Below are 19,964 nucleotides of genomic sequence, written 5' to 3'. Positions count from 1 at the left end.
TCAGTCACCCACATTTTCTACAGCCCAGTGAATTGTACTAAGCTTGAGTGTCTATGCTAAAAAGCATTTATATCCCCAGACACCCAGTCAATTGCATTTTTTTTCTGTCTTCTGAATTAGTTATGTTTCTTCTTGCTTTGACAACATCCCTAACAAAATTAACTGAAGGAGGATTTATTTCGGCTCACAGTTTGATGGCACAATCCATCAGTGCAGGGGGTGGAGGGCAGCGGGAGCTTGAGGAAGCTGCTCTCATTGCATCTGCAGTCAGGAAGCAGAGAGAACTGGATACTGGTGTTTAGCCCATATATTTCCCTTTTATTAAGTCCATGGCCACACTAGAGGACCATGCTTAGCACATCCAGGGTGGGTCTTCCCTCCTCGGCTAATCCTCTCTGGAACTCTCTCATGGAGACTCCCAGATATGTGTCTCCTGCTTGGCTCTAAAGCCAGTGGATCAACAAGCAGATTAGCTACCAGACAGGTGCTATTTAAGGACTGCAATCTGATATCAGCTTGCCTTTCCCACCCCCTGTATGGGCTGTCATCCAGCCAAACTGAACTCTTTGCTTTCCTACCTACCATCATCTGTATAACTCAGATTACACTCCTCTCTCCCTGGGCATTTCTTTATTTGTCTCTTCTGTAATTTCTCTGTTTTTGTCCTTAATTTCTCAAGCCCTCAATTCTACTCATTGTTCAAAATGACATCTGAAAATCATACTTTCCATGGCCCATTCTCTGGGTAGAAGGATCTTTGCTGTCCTAAACACCATTATGCTGTAGTTACAGTTCCCCCAGGTGTTGTTTAGGAGAATTTGGTGTTTAGGTATCTAACCACATCTCCCTTTAGATGGACTCTTTGGTTCTCCCCCTCCCCCTCCTACTTTCTCTTTTTATTGGTTTATTTTTTGTAGCACTGAGAATTGAACACAGTGCTTCCACACACTAAGCAAGTGCCGGACCATTGCAATGTCTCACACACTCTTTTGTTTTTCAGTAATAGGGACTGAGCCTAGACCTTTGAAAATGTGAGGTAAGTGTTCTTCCACTGCTGCACAATTCCCAGCTTTTTTTGCCTTTGATTTTGATGCAGGGTCTTGCTTAGTTGTTCAGTATGACATTAAATTTACTCTGTAGCCAAGGCCAGCCTTGAACATGCAATCTAATGGCCCCAGCCTTCCAATTAGCCCAGATCACAGGCTTTACCCACTATGCCTGCCTTCTACACCTTCCTTTTCTTTTTCATTTGAAACTCAATGAGCCGTACAGATAGGACTTGAAAGCTCAGGCTTCCTGCATTAGCCTCTTGAATCACTGGAATTATAGGTCTATTCCACTATCCTGGTAAACCTTGGCTGTCACCTTGACATAGCCCAGCAACATCTCAGCAAGTCTTAACTGGGGGATCGCTGAGATCAGATTGGCTGACATCCATGTCTTTGATTGTCTTGGTTGATGATGGATGTGGGAGGTTCCAGCTCTCTGTGAACAGTACACCCTCTCCTCAGCTCCTCCAGATTGATCTGGACTTCATGAGAAAGTTAGCTGAGCATGAGCATGAGCCAGAGACTGAGCCAGTAAACAAATTCCTCATGGTTTTCTGTGTTAGTTCTCGCCCTGACTTTCCTCAGTGATGGACTGTGTGACCTGGAAGCACAAACCAGAGAAACCCTTTCCTCCTCAAGGAGGTTTTGGGCAGAGCAGTTTATTACAACAACAGAGAGCAACCAGAGTAGTTAGCAAGTTGGCTTCCATCACATCTCTTGTTCCAGTTCTTAAAAATTAATTTATTTTTATTTCATGTACATTGGTGTTTTGCCTACATTTGTGTCTATGTGAGGGTGTTGGAGATCCTGGAATTGGAGTTACAGACAGTTATGAGCTGTCATGTGGGGACTGAGAATTGAACCTAGGTCCTCTGGAAGAGCAGCCAGTACTCTTAACCACTGAGCCATCTCTCTAGCCCATTCCAAAGTTTTTTTAACTGGTAGGCACTGAATATAGACAGCTGAGTAGTCTATGAGCTGGCACGTAATTATGAGCTAGAAGGCCAACTTCCCACCTGACTTCAGACAGTCCTGAAATTAACTTTTGTATCGGAAGAAAAAAAGAGTAGAAATATGGGAAAATGCACTAGTCCACTGCGTCCAGACACCTTGGAACACTGATAAATGGGTCCTTTCCAAGTACCCACAGCGCAATCAATATTTGGTCACATCCTTCCCTGAACATCAAGACTGGCTATCAGCAATCCAGCCTGCTGCAGGATTTTAGAGATGTTTCTGGCTTTAGCCCTTTGTATTTGTAACAGTTTTCCCAGCATCATCCTGGTGGTGACAGTATCAGCATTACCTGGGAATTTGTTAGAAATGTGGTCTTGCCCTCATCCCAGGCCTACAGATCAGAGCGTCACTCAGGAGACTCAGCAATGGGTATCCATGAGTCCAAACAATCTTGATTCATGCCAATAGCAGATGACTGACATAGCTCTCTCTACATCTCCCACACCTACTCTTCCTGTACCCTGCATGAGCTCCTAATGCTATCAAAACTTAGGAAGAACTTTAGGTCAATTATCTTTAATCACAAATGATTAAGAAATAGGAAAAGGTCCATATAGGAACTACACAAGAAGCAGGAAAGTGAGTTCATGAAGGAGAGAGAAACGATCCACTTACTCGGTCTCTACTATAATTTCTAAGAGCTGCCAGGAAAACCACTTTAACATGTCCCTTCTGTGTCATTATTCTTGTGTTTGACTTTCTTTACACAATGCCATTCAATACAAATTACTTCCCACTCAGTATTTTCTCCCATTTAGTCTCTTGTTGTGTGACAAGAGTCTGCTGCCCTTTGCTAATTCACAGCGAATCAGTAGCATTTTAGAAGTTAGGCACACTATAGATTAGCCTAGGTGTCTAATGTACAATTAGATCATTGGTACTAAGGGAAATGCAGTCTTGGTTCCTAGAATTCAACTCACAAAGCATTGGAGCATGACGCAGTGGTGTACTGGGGGTTTTCTGTGCTGGGAGTCAATAGTGTCTTAGCAATGTCTTCAATGGCACCAGACGAGGCAAGAGGAACTGGGGAGAAGTAGCCTGTGGCTGAGTTTCCTTTTTGGGTTGATTGCCTCTTGAATGCTTTCTCTGGAAGAATTTCAACTTTGAAAATTCTCTCTTAATATTCAATCATTTTTATCTCAGTAAACTACAATGAATGACCTCAGGTAGGAGTGACATCTCAGGCTTTTAAAACACTTTTATCTGAGTGTTTTTTTTTAAGGAGAAAATTCGAAGGAACTGGACATCTGCATTTGATGCACTGCCTCAGGACCTTTGCACCTGCCATTCATTCTGCTAGGGATTCCCCCCACCCCCGTAAGTCTCTATTTAGTTGGGTCCATTTCACCATCTTAAACATAGTAAAAAAAAAAAAAAACTGTTATCACACACATCTTATCTCAATTAGCTTTCACTTCCTGTTTCATTTTCTTCAATAACATTTATCAGAACATTAAATACTGTATTTCTTCACTAGACAGCTTTCTATGCTTTTTCTTAAGCTTTGTTAGCACAGGAGCCTTGTCTCTCTCATTTATCACAATTTTCCTAGAGTTTTATATGTTCAAGATTCAGAGCAGATGACCAAGAACTGCTTTTTAATGACTAGAATAAAGAGGAAGGCAGGACAGATGTGGTGGTACACATCTATAATCCCAGTATCTGGGAGGTAGAAGCAGGAGGATCAAAAGCTTGGGCTACATTAGATCCTGTTTGGAGACTAAACTGGGAAGAAAGGAGTTGTGAAGGAGTGGACACTGGAGGAAAAGGTGCTGTTCTGATGACGTCATGGGTTTAGGGGTGGGGATTCATCACAGGCTGGGTGTGAATTCTGCCCAGATGCTGCTTTGACATTAGAGACCTTGGTTTCCTTATCTGAGGATGCTGGTGCATCCACTAGGGTGGAGAGAAGATAGGAGATGCTTACTCCACAGGTAATATCAGATACATTACCACAAATTCCCCTTCTCCCCTTAATGGACTTACTCCCTGTATCCAGCCTTTCATAAGAAGAATTATGATTCACATCCCCTATTGCTAATTTTTCACGAGAAAGAGAATGAATTTTCGGACTAAATTGTTTGCTTCAGAAATAATAGAAAGCCCCTTTCATGTGGCACTTACTGCATATATATCTTTTTTGCTGGACATTTATTCCATAGTGGTGAACATGTAGATAAATGTGTTGCTATGTTTGTTTGCTTTTTAATGAGTTCAGACTCCATTTTCAGAGCGGAGCCCTAAGCCATCAATTCTTACTCCTACCACTGAATGAATTAGCTGTGACAGAATTCCCAAGCTAAGAAGACAAACATTCTCTTGGACTGAGCCAGAGAAGAAATCCTTATTACTATCAGTTCAGAGACAGGGCGAACAGTGAGGAAAACAGTTTCCAAATTTGCTGAAGCAACCACAGTACTTATGAAGATACGCTTTTCAAGAATTTAGATATTAAACTGTAGAAACATAAGATTGTCACTCTGTGATAGTAACCAGACACATTCATGAGTGACTTTAAAAGCCTTATTGGAATGAGATGATAATGGTAAGATGAGGCACTGGAGGGTCCAGGTGAAGCTTGAGGTGTAGGAAGTTGGGTGTGTAATAAGGAATTAGAGATTTTGGATCTATTATAACCTCTGGGTGTGGCTTATTCTCATATTTGAACAGAAGTTGTCAGAATGGAACATTAGGACCGCCCCTCCTGTATTTTTTAATTTAAAAATCCTTTATTTATTTGTCTATTTGTGTGTGTGTGTGTGTGTGTGTGTGTGTGTGTGTGTGTGTGCGCGCGCACGCGCGCGTGCACATAGGTCTTGCTGGAGTTGTTTCTATCTTTCCGTCATGGGGGTCCTGGGATCAAACTCAGGCTGTGAGGCTTGGTTGGTGGCTTTACCCTCTCAGTCATCTCGCTGGCCCTTGTTCTAGTTTTAACAGTGCTTGACCCCACGTGATAGTTTGACACAGACCATTGCTCTAATTAATCAAGTGATCGGAAGCATAAACTGGATGGGAGGTCAATGTTGCTTGTGAATAAATGGGTTCGTTAAGGCCATAGGCTTGGGGATGGTGACTTCCTGCACCTGAAAGCCTTCTATTTGGAAATGAATCAGAATGTGGCTGTTTCTCTTTGTTAGAACAAAAGTCTGTGTTCAGGCCACAGAAGATCTGGATGCCAACTCTCTTTTAGTGAGGATGGGTCTACAGAGCAGGAGCCCCACACTCTGGATACAAATTCCTCTCAAGTTGTCAATCAGTTGCTTAGCTGCATGCCTACAGGTTGAGTCTCTATGAAATCTGGCAGAAAACAGCAGCTGGGAAATAAAGAAGCTGAGGTCAGTTTAGCTCCTAGGAAGGGGCTGAATAAGCAGATCACAGCCTGGGAGAAGACACAATACAAACATCGTCAAAGGATTTTGAATGAAATTAATAAAGAATTCCCACAAATCTGAAAGAAAAGATAGTACAAGGAAACATGCTCAGGCACTCACACAGGCTTCCTGAAGGGGGAAGATGAGAAGCTGAACGACTTATATCATCACATTTTCCACCAGGGAAAAAAGAATTCAGGCCACAGAGCAATGCCATTACATATCTACCAGTATAGTAAAAGCTGTCACTTTTAAATATTGACAAGGATATGAACAAACAGAAGGCTCCTCCCAATGTGTGAGAATTAATGAAGTAATTTTGGATGATTGTGATCCTCTGCAAGTCTAACATATGCATGTTGCTCCTATTTGAGTTATGACAGTGGCTTGTAGTAACATAAATTCCATGATGAAGTGTAGGGAGAGAGGACATGGAACATCTATGACTGAAGCCCATTTCTCATTCAGAGCTTTAGTTACTAAATGAGTTGCTTTTTTTTGTTGTTGCTGTGATCAAATACCTGGCAATAGCAACTCAATGGAGGAAGGTTTTATTTTGGTGCACAGTTTCAAGGGATATGATCCATCATGGCTGAGAAGGCATGGCGAGAGAAGTGAAAAGTGGCTGGTCACATTGTGTCCGCAGTCAGGAAGCAGAGAGTTGTAGCAAGCTTTCTCAAATGCAGTCAGACTTTCCTTTGTTGGACCGCCAGCTCCCCAGTAATGACAGAGGCTTAGTATTAATTATTAAAGCTTGGCCTTAATTTAGGGTTTTTCCCAACTTGCTCTTATAACTAAATTAACCTGCTTCTATCAGTCTGGGTTCTGCCACACGGCTCAGTTACCTGTCCTTGGTACAGCATGGCTGAGTTTTTCCATGTCTTGCTGACATTCACCTTTCTTCTTCCCAGAGTCCTCTCTGCCCAGAATTTCTGTCTAGTCTCTCCTTCCTAACTATTGACCATTCAGCTCTTTATTACATCAATCACAGCAATCCATTTTCACAGAGTGCAAACAAATATTCTGCAGCAAGAGATAAACACTGGTGCTCAGTTTGCGGTCTCCTTTTGTCCCTTTTATTCAGCCTGGGACCCTAACCATGGGGATAGTGCTGCACACATTTAGAATGGATCTCCTGAATTTAACTTCACGAAAATGTCTCCATAGACACAGAAGTATGTCTCCTAGGTGATTCAAAACCTAGTCAAGTTGACAGTGAAGATTGTGATGGCGTGATCTTGGTGGCCAACTTGACTACATCTGGAATCAACTAAAACCCAAGCAGCTGGGTGACCCTGTGAAGGATTTTCTTGATGGAAAGACCCACCCTAAATATGGGCCACATCTTTTTATGACAGCCCACATAAAAGGACATGGAAAAAGGAAGACTTTGCTTCTGACCTGCTTGCACACCCTCTCACTGGTAGGGTCATCCATTCTTCACTGGTGTTAGAACCACCTTCTTTTGGTTTCCAATACAGACTGAAGACTGGCAGCTCTCTAGAAAATCTTCCAGGACTCCAGCACCAGATAGGGACTGTGGAGACATCCAGTCTTGTGGACCAAACAACTACTGGATTCTTGTCCTTTCTGTCAGAAGACACCCATTGTTGGACTAGCAGAGTACAGCCTGTAAACCATTCAAATAAATCACACAGACACACACACATGCACACACACTTGAAAAAATTATGTGTGTGTATACTTATCTTTTATTTTTACTTATCTTTGGCCTCTAAAAATCTGAACTATAAAATCTGTTATTTGGATATAGTTGAGGATTAATTGCATATTATTTATTTAGTGTAAGGGAAAAGTCTTTATGTGATATGCAACAATATCTGGCATTTCCACTCTTATTGTCAACAAATACATTGGTGTTAATACTTCATTTTGAACACTTTGAAAGTCTGGAGAGTCATTTCAGAGTTGGCTACATATTGATATGTATTTGCACAAGAAGGGTACATGAGAAAACAGTCAAGTACACACATTACACCTACATAGAGAATGTCAGGAATTGCTATGAAAATTTAATTGGTGTCACCCTGTTGTAATTAATAATGCAATTGCTCCATATTAACAGCTTCTTATGAAAATAATTGGCTCCAGTCTCTATTGTTAGTTCTGTCTCATGTCTCTTTTTATTCTTAACATCCTGTGCTATCCATGGGGGCCATGTGACAAATAAATAGAATCAGCTAATTGGGAGGACCCAGGTCCAATGAAGAAGCATGTGGTCACACTGAGATTTATTCTAATAGTTGGATCTAAGACCAGATGACAAGCTCAACACTTGGAAAAATTCTCAGCCATTCCAGTTGCTTGATAATTGCAGTAAAAGAATTAGAAACATTTATAGAAAAGAGTCTATTCAGAGAAGGTCAAAAGAATTGGCCATTATTTATTTATTTATCCTTTGAATTTTTTTGGAGACCAGATTTGACTAAATAGCCCTGGTTGGCCTAGAGAAATCACTGTGTAGGCCAGGTTGACCTCCAAGTTGTGACACCCCCAACCCATGTCTCTCCATGTTGGGATTATAGGTGTGAGCCACTATGCATTTATTATATTATCTAGTACTTTGAACAAAACCCCTGAACAGGACACTGCAAACAGTAAGAGAGAGGGTGGAGAAGAAGGAGAGCAATAGGAGACAACCAATGTTCAGTCCTCTGTCCCCCACTGGATCTTGATAAATGGTGTTAGCAAGAAGCAGTCTGTACTCAGGAGTACTTTGAATGCATCTCTGTATTCTTAGGTTGGATGACTCTCCAGAATGCATTGGCTTTCACTATCCTTTCACTAAACAGTAGTGGAGGGCATTAAGTGTATCTGTGCTCTCAGGCTGTAGGCTATTTAGCACAATCACACCAGAAAGAATGACTCTATTGACTCCAGCATTCAAGAGCAGATCTTGTATTTGAAAGTCCTCTGTATGCTCATAGAAGAAACGGATTACTAAGTAAAAACTGCAGTACAAGGCTTGGGGTATCTCTGCAAGTTGCTGTTGAGGGAAGTTGTCGAGCTCTCCAAATCAGCACAGGCTATTGCCAGTGGCCTTGGTTACCCAACATCACTACACTACATGGCACATTCTGTTGATGAAGACATCACAACTTTGGCTGGAGGATGTAGTGATAGAGAAACCAATCTCAACAGACAGGGACACTTCCTGCTGGCCGTCTTCATAGTGCTAGACGGCGCTGTATAGACTGCTGGGTGAGACAGGACGTCAGCGATCTTATCCAGTGCTGGACACTGCATGCTACAATCCTGGCCTGCTAAGTAAAAAGTGCCTATTGGTGCAACAGCGTCACAGCTGTTGTGGGTGTAACTAACCACTTTCTGATTGGATTTGGACTCTGTTCCATAGGAGGGAATTTTGTGCCCGGTACTATAATCTTTGTCAAAAGCTGATAGCTGGTAAGACATAGGCCCTAGGGTAAAATCTGCTATTTTCATTTTGCTAAATGGTCATTTTGCCAAATCACCTTCTTAATATTTATGCTTATGCCCACAGACCTGAGCTGCTCTCAGCCTTGGTCAGAGGAGCTTTTTTGCAGTGGACAGAGTCAGTGGCTCTGCATAATTGGTCCAACTGTGGAGGAGAGACTCTGTGCTCAGCTCTAATTGGGACATTTATATTACCTCTACCACCAAGAAGGTTCATGAAATATCACTGAAGAGGATGCAGAGAGAATGTAGGAGCAAGAGGATGGGGAGGAGTGCTGTGAAATGCTATGCTCTGGGTGTGATATGTGTTGATACATTTGGTAACTCACAGGAGCTGTAGTTACCTGCACAAGATAAAACCAGCCAAAATTCCTGCACAGGACAAGATGACTTCCAGGTCCTGCCCCTTACTAAGAGCTATTGGCAGTTGGTAGTTTTGGGGGGAAGTAGAGCATTAATTTTTTTTGAAGTTGTGACCACTGGTATTACCCGCAGACACCTAGGTAGCACTAACTGGAATCAGTGGATTATCCAACGATGACAAGAAGATGAGATGAAGTTGAGAAGGAGCACATTAGGATGAAGCAAGATGAGGATAATGGTGCATATATGATCATATTTTATTGTATAGATGTATAAAATCCTCAAAAATAAAGAAAAAAATTAAACATCCTCACTATGGTCTTTCCCTAAATGATGTTGTTGGCTCTTTCTAGAGGTCTCTTTCCATTCTCTCTCCAGTATGCACAACATGCATGTTTCCCTTGAAAATGTAACTTGGGTCTAGCAGACAAATGCTTTGTACATGATATTAATTTTGACAAGACTTGATCATATCACAAGGTAGATCCCACCAGTTGAGGAGTTAGTCCAAGCCTCACACATTTTCTTGTAACACTTGTAGAGAGCTTTATAAGAAAATTTATAAAAAATGTTACCTATTGTTAGAACTATGGAAAGAGTTTAGACAAGTAGTTATAAATATATAAAGATTTAGTTTCAATTTAAAAATACTATTACTTGGTGTGGTGGTATTTTATTTGTGCTTTGATAAATAAAGCTTGCCTGGAGAACCAGAGGAAAAGGGAAGTCATTATAAATAAACAAAGAAGTCAGGCAGTGGTAGCACACACCCTTAATCCTGTCACTTAGCAGGCAGGATCTCAAGGCCACACTAGGGAACAGAGCCAAACGTGGTGACACACGCCTTTAATCCCAGTACCAACCATAGAGACCTGGAGGTCTGTACAAACAGATAGAAAGTGACAGAGTTGTGTAGGAAGAGGAAGTGAAGTAGCTGGGCTAAGAGAGCCAATGAGAGGGCAGAAAAGCAAGGCATATAAAGCCTGAGTAGACAGGAAGTTGTGCCATTTGGAAGCTGCCGAATTGGTGAGGTAAGGTTAGCTGTGGTTTTCCCTATTTCCCTGATCTTTCTCTAATGCTTTCACCCCTATATTTGGCTCCGTGTTTTTTATTTAGTAAGACCATTTAGAAATTTGTCTACAACTTGGGACTGCAGAGAAGCCTTAGCAGTTAGCAGCATTTGCTGCTCTTGCAGAGGACCCAGGTTCAGTTCTCGGTACTCCAGCTTCAGGGGATCCAATGCTTCCACCGGCACCATACATAGGGGTACATACTTACATGCAGGCACTCACATAAACATAAAATAATAAGTTAATAAGAACACTATTACTTTGTCCTTTCCCCCACGTGCTCTGGGCATGAACCTCTGTGGGAATATTCTGCTCATAACTGCTTAACAGCTTCACTTGTAAGACAGCTTAATCCCTAACATCTATTGGAAAGTTTGCCCGGGTGCTGAAAACACGCGAACACTTCCTAACAGAGTGTCAACTTTCTTAGTTTCCTTTCCTGTTGTTACGATAACATCCCGACATAAGCAACTCTAGGGAGAAGGGCTTTGTTTTAGATCACAGTTCAAAAGGCACAACCACCATAGCAGGGAAATCGAGGCAGCAGGAGGAGCTTGAAGTAGCTGGTCATATCATAGCCACAATCTGGAAGCAGAGAAAGATGAACGCTTATGTTCAGTTCGCTTTCTCCTTTTTCTACAGCTCAAGATCCCAACCTAGGGGATGGTGCTGCTTACTTTTAGTAAGGATCTTTCCACTTCAAGTAACCTAATTAAATAACGTCTCACAGACATGTCCAGAGGCTGAATAATCATTCTCGGGGTTGCCTGGAGGCTTGTCTCCGAGGCGACTCCAGATCTTGTTAAGTTGACAATTAATATTAACCATTGCTTCAGCCAATTTTACTGGACCTCCTTAAGCTATGACTAAAACATGATTAGAGCTTTGTGTTTGGGGCTAGTGACTGAAGTCCCTTTGCCAATGTTCACATAGTGCCAGAAGGGAGGCTCTGACCCTTATCATACTTTATGGCTTTTCTTGGGTCATGGTACTCACTATTGGAAAGATATGGTCATCATTTGGGATTCTGATAAAATGTTACTTGTGCACGAGTGTGTGTGTGTGTGCCCAAATATGTTTATGTATGCAGGCATATGTGTGTGCATGTGTGTATATGTACGTGTGCATATGTTAGCAAAATATATGCCCTCTCTGGCACCTTTCTGGAGCACAAGCAGCTTGAGCAGTGGGAGGAGAAAGGGCAAGAGGTACTTTGAAAAGAGTGGGAGGAGAGTAACAGGAGAATAGAGGAAGAGCGGGTGCAGGCAGTGGGGGGTGGGGGCGCGAGGCAACAGCAGCCTGTGTACCAGGGAAGACATTTGATGGGGTCCAGGAATGGGGTGGGAAGATAGATCACCGTGATAGTAAACAGCTATGAGAGAGGGAGGCAGAAAGAATGTGTAAGAAGCAAGCTGGTGGTGGGCAGAAAGAGGTCTGAAGGGAGAGAAGGGGATGTGTAGAGGAAAGGAGGCCTCCACCTTACCAAGAGTTTCCATGTTGGGATACAGTTATGGAGAAAAGATGCAGCTGCTTTTAAACAAACAAACAAACGGGCTTGGGGATTTAGCTCAGTGGTAGAGTGCTTGCCTAGCAAGCTCAAGGTCCTGGGTTCGGTCCTCAGCTCTGGAAAAAAAAAATACCATCAAACCAGTGTAATTCATCCAAGTTCATGTTTAGAAAATTAACTTACCTTGATTTAGAGTGGTACCCCCGCCCCCCATAGACTTCAGATCATCTCTGAATTACTCAGAATATCCAGCAGAATGGAGATGTCATGGAAATAGTTGTACTGCTGTGCTGTTTAGGAAGAATGCCAGGAAAACAGTCTGGACATGTTAAAGCAGGAGTCCCAGGTCCAGCTACACAGCACACACCAGCAATATTTTTTGTGCTCAACCACACAACGCGTTCTCTCTCTAAGCACTTAGAAGGTTGTGATACCAGCTGGCCGGTGGGTTCCTTTTCTCTGTCAGTTAAAGAATTGAAAGGCAGGAAAATGACTCAGGGTAAAGTGAAAGTGGAGTTTATTGGCAATCACTGAAGACTTCTTGGGTAGAGGAGGGGTCTCAGAGCTGGGCACTGCTGACTCAGTGGAGGCCTGGGTTTTTATTGGGTTTGAATCATGTCCCCCTTCCCCTGCCAGGGGTGATTTTCTGTCTCTCTGCTATTAGTCCAAAGGTGTCCATGTGTCCCATCTGGTACAGGGGTTCGGTTTCATCTTTTTGGCAACAAGCTGCTGGTTAGTTAGGGTCTATTACCAATTAGGGTAGACCTCTATTCCCCCAATTTGGGGTTGTATTAATGAAGAAAGGGAAACTTAAGTAGGGAGGGAAATGGAAGGTGGAGATAAGGAAGTGGGGTCTCATCTCCTTTCCACCACTTCTCCTCTGCCCAGGTGCCCAGGACCTCAACTGCTTTCATTATCTGTGGGTTGATTCAGTCCTGTGGGTTTAGAACATGGCTCAGTGTGTGGCAAATTCAACTTTTACTTTTTGGAAATTGAAACTTGAGATGAATATTTATGATCCATGGCTGTTTGAAGCCAACGATGTAGAACCCACATATTTGGTGTGGGGGTGGGCTGATGTGTACTCATTATCCTTATTGGTTAGGAGCCAACAATATGTGGGCTAGACTTCTGCGGTCCTTTTTAGTTGGCTGGCACTCATCTGTTAAAAGGACTGTGGACAGAGCACCCTTCAGTTATTGGATATTTAAATGTCAGTTCCATAGGCTTTCTGCTTATAAGATGACAGCTGAATATAAAACCATTAACTCATGCTTTCTTTTCTCAAGTCTATTATAAATGTCCTTTAATTTTTGCCTTGCTTTGTTGATTCTGAGCAATATGCTATTCAAATTCGCTTGCTCTTGAAAATGATTAATTTTAGAGGGCTTGAAGGTGTTTTTTTTTTTTTAAATATTAAATTTCAGTAGTTTTAAACATTCTTTGATGATTTCACACCTGTGTATAATGAATTTTGGTATTTTTTTTTAACCTTAGTCTTACCCTCTTTCATTCCCCCTTTTTCACCTGAAATTGTTCTCCTTCCCAACAAGTTCTTTTTTTGTGACTGAGTTTAATTAGGTTGTTTGCATGCGTGGGGGCTTATTTACTGGTGCACGGGCAGTTGGTGCGTGGCTACACTACTGAAGAGAACAGCCATCCTTTCCCCAGAACCATTAACTGTAGCTTGAGTTTTCCTGCCTGGCCCACAGTCAGGACAAATCTCTGTCACCTGCCAGTCCCACAGCAGCTCAGACCCGACCAAGTAAACACAGAGACTTATATTGGTTACAAACTGTATGGCCGTGGCAGGCTTCTTGCTAACTGTTCTTATAGCTTAAATTAATCCATTTCCATTAATCTATACCTTGCCACATGGCTCGTGGCTTACCGGCATCTTCATATGCTGTTTCTCATCGTGGCAGCTGGCAATGTCTCTCTGACTCAGCCTTCCACTTCCCAGCTTTATTCTCCTCCTTGTCCTGCCCACACTTTCTGCCTAGCCAATGGACAATCAGTGTTTTATTTATTGACCAATCAGCAACACATTTGCCATACAGAACATCCCACAGCAATTAACTGCCAATAAGTCCTCAGGGAGGGGTGGACCGTTCTACAACTCGTGATGAAATTTTAATAGCTTTAACTAGTGTAAATTTAAAATTTGATCTTTTCCAGACTAGTTTTATCAAGTCATTCTTTGATTCTATGAATGTGCATGTTAATATGTAGATTCATATTTTCTTTTCTTTTTGGATATTTTCCCTTTCAGTCTTAATTAGCATGTAATGCTTGAGCATATGTGAATAGTTGGAAAGTTTGCTTGAATGGCAGTTGAAATATGAGTTCTAGTATTGCATTGTCATCTCTGAGATTTCATTGACCCTATGCTGATAGTCAATTTCTCATTCGAACCAGTTCCTCTCTAACCTTTGTTTAATATTCTAATTCTCTTTGTTGTTTTCTTCAATCCTACTCAATATTATGAGTAGTCCTTATAATGGCACTTACTTTAAGCTATGATATTACCTTCCTCTGTGTTTTTTTCTGAGAAATACTTACTTTGTTTTTTCTTGTCTTATCTATCATTTTGAGTCTTAGTAGTTTGTGCTTTTTCTGAACCCATGACTTTTTTCTGTAATCAGTGGTTCACTTGGTTTATAGTTTTTCTTCAGCTTCATGATAGTTTATTTTATTATTTGGGAGAAAATTTTCAGCTGAAATTCCTGTTTTCTTGTTATAGCCTTGTCCGGCAGAAAATGACTTGGGGTGAATGATTTGGGAAAGTGGGTGGTTTCTCAGACTTCTAGTCCAATGTCACCATCCCTGTGAAAGTAGAATTTTAGTTTGTTAAATAGACAGCATGAGGCTGGGCCCTGTCCTATCCATCAGCCATCAAGAAAATGCCCTGCAGATAGGCCCACAGGCCCTGGTTGAGATTCTATCTTCCCAGGTATGCCTAGTTTGGTATGAAGCCGACAAAAAGGAACTAACTATAAGGCTTCCTTAGATCTATATACTAAAACATGATATTTGCATTTGAAATAGAAGAGGCCATATTAGATCAAGGAGAGAAAAATCATCACTGCTATATTTGGGGTGATTTTCCTGATTTAGTCCATTTGAATATTCTTTGTTTCATTTTTAATAGATGTTAAGAATGTTCCTAAAAACACAAAAGAGAATCTTTGTCTTTTTAAAACAACATTGAAAAGGTAATTTTAAAAAATTTGATCATTATACTTGGTTATGTAAGATATTTTCTTGCTTTTATAAAATAAAAGTAATTAGGGATAAATAGCCATGATTTCATTAAAAATAATACAGATAAAAAATTTAAAGATACTATATTTGTTGTTTAGAAAGAGAGGGCAAGAAGTAGGAGATAGGATGAGACTATGTAGTAAAATGCTAACGTTTGGGAAATAGCATGCACAAAACCTCATGTAAGTCTGAAATAGTCAAAATGGAACATCTATAAAAAGAAAATGGAACTTGTTATTAACAAGTTGCAACTGACTTAATGCAATCAACTATAAAGCCACATAATACGATTAAATGAAGAAACAAAATGTGGGATGAGGAGCAGAGTAACACAGTCTCAAGTAACCACTGAAGGTAGATTCAAGTGATTGCAAGTGTAAGAACGACACCCACAGGAGAAACCAATCGGATCAACAAAAACTTCAGTGGTCTTTGTGAACATCAAGAGTGATGGGAATGTCAAAAGTGTAGTCATGCAACAGTGTATAGTAAGAGAAAAAAAGTACAGACTCACTTCTGTGACACAATTACCAAAAGCACATGTTCTGAGCTAATGGTAATGATACGTCAAAAAGATTCCAACTAAAGGACATTCTGCCTTAAAGTGTTCAAGATCAAGGTCAAAGACAGAGTGAGAAAAGCTCAGACTGACTGAAGGAGTCCAAAAACGCCACACCTAAGTACTATCCATGTAGAAGTCAGGGTCTCTCCTTCTAGAAAGGACATTAAAAACAAGTAGCCAAACTTGGGGTGGATCTGAGGGTTAAATGACAGATGTGTTGGGCTAACTTCTTAAATATGAATGTGTTCCAGTTATGAGATGTATTGGGCTAGCTTCTTAAGTATGAATGTGTTCCAGTCATGAGATGTATTGGGCTAACTTCTTGAGTATGAATGTGTTCCAGTTATGTCGAATGTTATGACTTGTAGGAAATACATAGTAATCAGAAGATGAGGGTGTACTTCAGTGATGTGCTCATAAGTGGTTAGGGGCATGAACCATTTGTAGAATTTTGTACTCTTCCCTAACTTTAAGACTATTTTCCAAAAGTTGATAAAAGACAAATAAACAAAGAAACAAACTGAAGGAGAAGCCTTGGGCAAATGTCTCTCCAGGAGGTGGGAACTCTAGGTTATAAAAGTCTCTGTATATGGAGACAAATGTAGGTTGTAGGTATCTCTAAGTGAGGAGAGAACTGTAAAGTATGGTTAGAAATTATAGATCTAAGGAATGGAAGTGACATAAGCTTGAAGGTACTATACCAGTTGTAATATGTGAGAACACTGACAGTGGCTACAGTAGCAGTCTGTCAAAATGATGCCCAAGCCTTCAGTTCTCCCTTGGTATACACTGACACATGTCTGCTACCCAAGATAATCTGGAGGCTGGAGGATTGTGGGTTCGTAGGAACCCCATCTAAAATAATTAAATAAAATGTTAGACTCATATAGTATAGACATTTGGGAAACACAAGTAAGCCATCATCCAAGCAGTACTTAAGACTTTTAGACTCTTCTTGACAATTCATTTGTTGAGATGCTAGTTATGCACCTGATATTGAAGCAGGCTGTATATGAGATGATGTATAATATGCAAAGCTTCTGACAGTGGTCTTCATTTTAAAAATTCATCTGAAAGTTAGTTTAGGTGTTTAAAAAGCCTGAAATAGCACGTTCATGACTTTCCATCATACCTATCTGATGTGAAATAATGTTTTCATGTCTGTTCTAGTTACTTTCTGTAGCTTTGATAACTAAAAGGAACTTGGGGAGGAAAGGGTTTACTTGGCACACTCTTCCAGGTTATATTCCATCACTGAGTGAAGCCAGAACAGGAATTCAAGGAAGGAACATGGAGGTAGGCCATGGAAGAACACTGCTGCCTAGCTCTCTCTTTGTCTTGCTTATTGGCTAATGCTTAGCTGTCATTTTTATATGGCTCAGGGCCACCTACCAGGAGACAGTGTTGCCCACAGTGGGGAGCACCTATATGGATGAATAATCAAGACAATCCTCTACAGACACGGACATAAATTAACGTGATCTAGGCAATTCCTTAAACATGGCTTTTTCAAGTCAATCAAGGTGATGCTAGGCTCTGTCAAGTTGACAGTGTTTGTTAACTAGGACAATGTCCTAATTTAGTAAAAATGGATTTTCATATTAACATGCAGCACCTTTGAGTCTCTGTTTCCTTTCCCAGGGCAGGATTGAGGTTGAACTGTCAGCACATCCCTGGGTGGATCTCTCTACAACTCTGATGTCAAGTGAGCAGCTGCTTGCTTTGGTTCTCTGGACCTGTGCTGCAACTTCAGTTGTATCACCCACTATGCTGGAGTCCCACCAGGACAGTTGTCCTCTACTGCCGCACGATTTATGGAAGCACAACCAGCACGTCCAGGGAGATGTGGGTATTGAGACCATGGTGTTCCTGCTCCGGGTGAAACACAGTGACTCTACCCACTGTCCACAGTGTGGTGTCTGGCCCTCCATGAGAAGCCTGCTGCCTGGAGATGGCAAAGGTTACTCCTCCAGTTCTGCCTCCTGAAAGACTGAATCTCTTCAAAGGCAAATGGTATTTTTTGCTTTGAACCATGTGGGATTTTCTCTAGTTGACATTTTGCATCTCGTGAACAGGAAAACACTCACTGGTCTCTGAGTTTGTAGTGCATCTTAGAGCTCTGGGGTGAATAATGTGGCCAAGACAGACTTGTCAAATTTACTAGTCCAAGGTGCCAGTCACTGGAGAGCTACTAGAGCCATTCTGGGAAGGAATTTGGACACGGCTGATGGATACAAAATTAAGACCATAAGATGAATCTCAGAATAAGTGTGGGTAAATGGCAGAGGGGTAGGTAGTGGAGTTGTCCAGTTGCCTGGATACAAACTAATAGATCTCCCAACATTGCTGTGGACGCCTTTTATTTGTGGTCCCACATCTACTTATTGGTTGGGAGATATTCCTGACTCCTCTACCTCCTTTCTGGCCATCACCCTGGTCTCTCTTTTCTAAGACAGAGAGCTGTGATCTAGCCTGGCAGTGTTTGGTATCAATTCCTTGTATGGTTCAGTATTATAAGACAATGAGCATAAATATTACTGCACAACAATTCCCCCCTGGGCTTCTTAGGTTTCTGAAAATATACAAAGTTCACAGTGATCAAGCTGTAAACACCCTACAGGTTTCAGGAAGTTTCTGAATCTTACAAAATTCAAGAAGGCCTTCTCAAGGTTGTATGGTCAGCGACACTGCCAGGGACAAGAGGCTCTCCAGTCAGCCAAGCTGCCCAAAAGGTGCTCAGGGAGCTTTGGGGAGGCATCGTTTATATGAGTCATCATCCATGATGGTGTGGGTGTTTCAGTGATGTCACTGCCTTTGAGTCATGCTCCTGAAAGTAACCTCAGTAAACTCACTGGCTCACTCAGCTAGATTTGAGTGGAATCATGTTTTATTCTGTTGTTTGTTCCTTACTTCTGGTGAGAGGACATTTGCTCACATCTCCCAAGGAAAGGTCACACACCAATCACACCTTCCTAACTTCAGTTAATTTCCTTTTTCAGAGCTGGAGATCAAACACGGGGTCTTGTGCATGCTAAACAAATGGTGACGTATTAGAACATCCTTTAAGCCTTGATAAAATAAATTAATTTGGGAGGCAGGTGCAATACTGAACATAGAAACCATGTGAAGATCATGTTGTTACTTCCCACAGTTTCTCTGTTATTTGTAAGTAATGGCAAGGCAATTTTCCTAACAGGGTTTTTGTTTGTTTGTTTGATTTTTTTTTTTTTTATTGCAGTGTACACGTTAGGATACGCTGAACTGAACAGAGATCAGGCCGCTCTGTGATCTGATTTTGCAACATTCTATTTGTGTGTGAGAGAACAGAAGGCGGGGGAGAGAGCAGGGGGTGGAAGGAGGGGGGATCAGGACCTAGAAGGACTGAGCTTTCCATGGAGACACTGAAGAGGGCCTTCTGTTTTCCTCATCTCAAGAGCCTCCACTTGCACGGGCTGCTTGTCGCCATGCTCCCGCCACTGAGATAGAATCCCATCAGACTCAGCACCCGCTTTCCCCCTTGGCCACGCTGGCTGCAGGAGCTTTTAAGCTTCTTCATGGGCTGTGTGACTGCTCTGGAGAGGCTCTTTAATGGGCTCTAACCCGGTTTGTGACATTACTTTTGTTCAATTTACTCAGAAAATCACGGCATGGCTGTGCTTTCTTTCTGCTTCTTACCTTCTCTTTATCTCCCTTAAACGCAGGGAAAGGAAGAAAATATGATGAAAGTATAGAATTAACAGACACTGAAGAGAAAGAGAGACCCCACTCATGAATCACTAACCCATTTTCCCCCTAGAGGGTGTCACTCATTTAAGCTGTGGCTTTTGTGAAGTGAGGAGGATAAGGGACTCGAAATTACCAGTCAACAAGATGATCCCACACGCATTGTTCAGGTTCATATAACCTTCATGACTCTCATTCTTGAAAGGCATTTACTTATAAAATAGACTTAGCTGGAAAAAAAAAAGAGAAGATGAAGCCAGTTCAATTAAATGCACAAAACCACCTTCTTCCCTGTGCTTTGGATGCTGGGAGTGAGAAACTGAGATAGGAGGGTGTATACGTGGGAGAATGCTGGACTTGGCGCTTGAGAGCGGCTTTGCTTGTGCGATGCTTAGGTATTTACCTTAACCTCTCTCTAGTCTCTCATTTTTTTTTAGCAGTCCCAGCTGTTTTTTTTTTTTTTTTTTTTTTTTTTTTTTTTTTTTTTTTTTATTTCTTGATGCATGTTTTTTCACTCGCTTCTTGAATGAAAGCTTTATTCCTCTTCAGTTTTGGTTCTTTGTCACACAGCGAATGTTTCAG

Source organism: Peromyscus californicus, unplaced genomic scaffold (assembly GCF_007827085.1).
Source record: "Peromyscus californicus insignis strain IS unplaced genomic scaffold, ASM782708v3 Scaffold_8__1_contigs__length_139910024, whole genome shotgun sequence".
NCBI lineage: Eukaryota > Metazoa > Chordata > Mammalia > Rodentia > Cricetidae > Peromyscus > Peromyscus californicus.
This window is presented reverse-complemented; position numbering follows the sequence as displayed.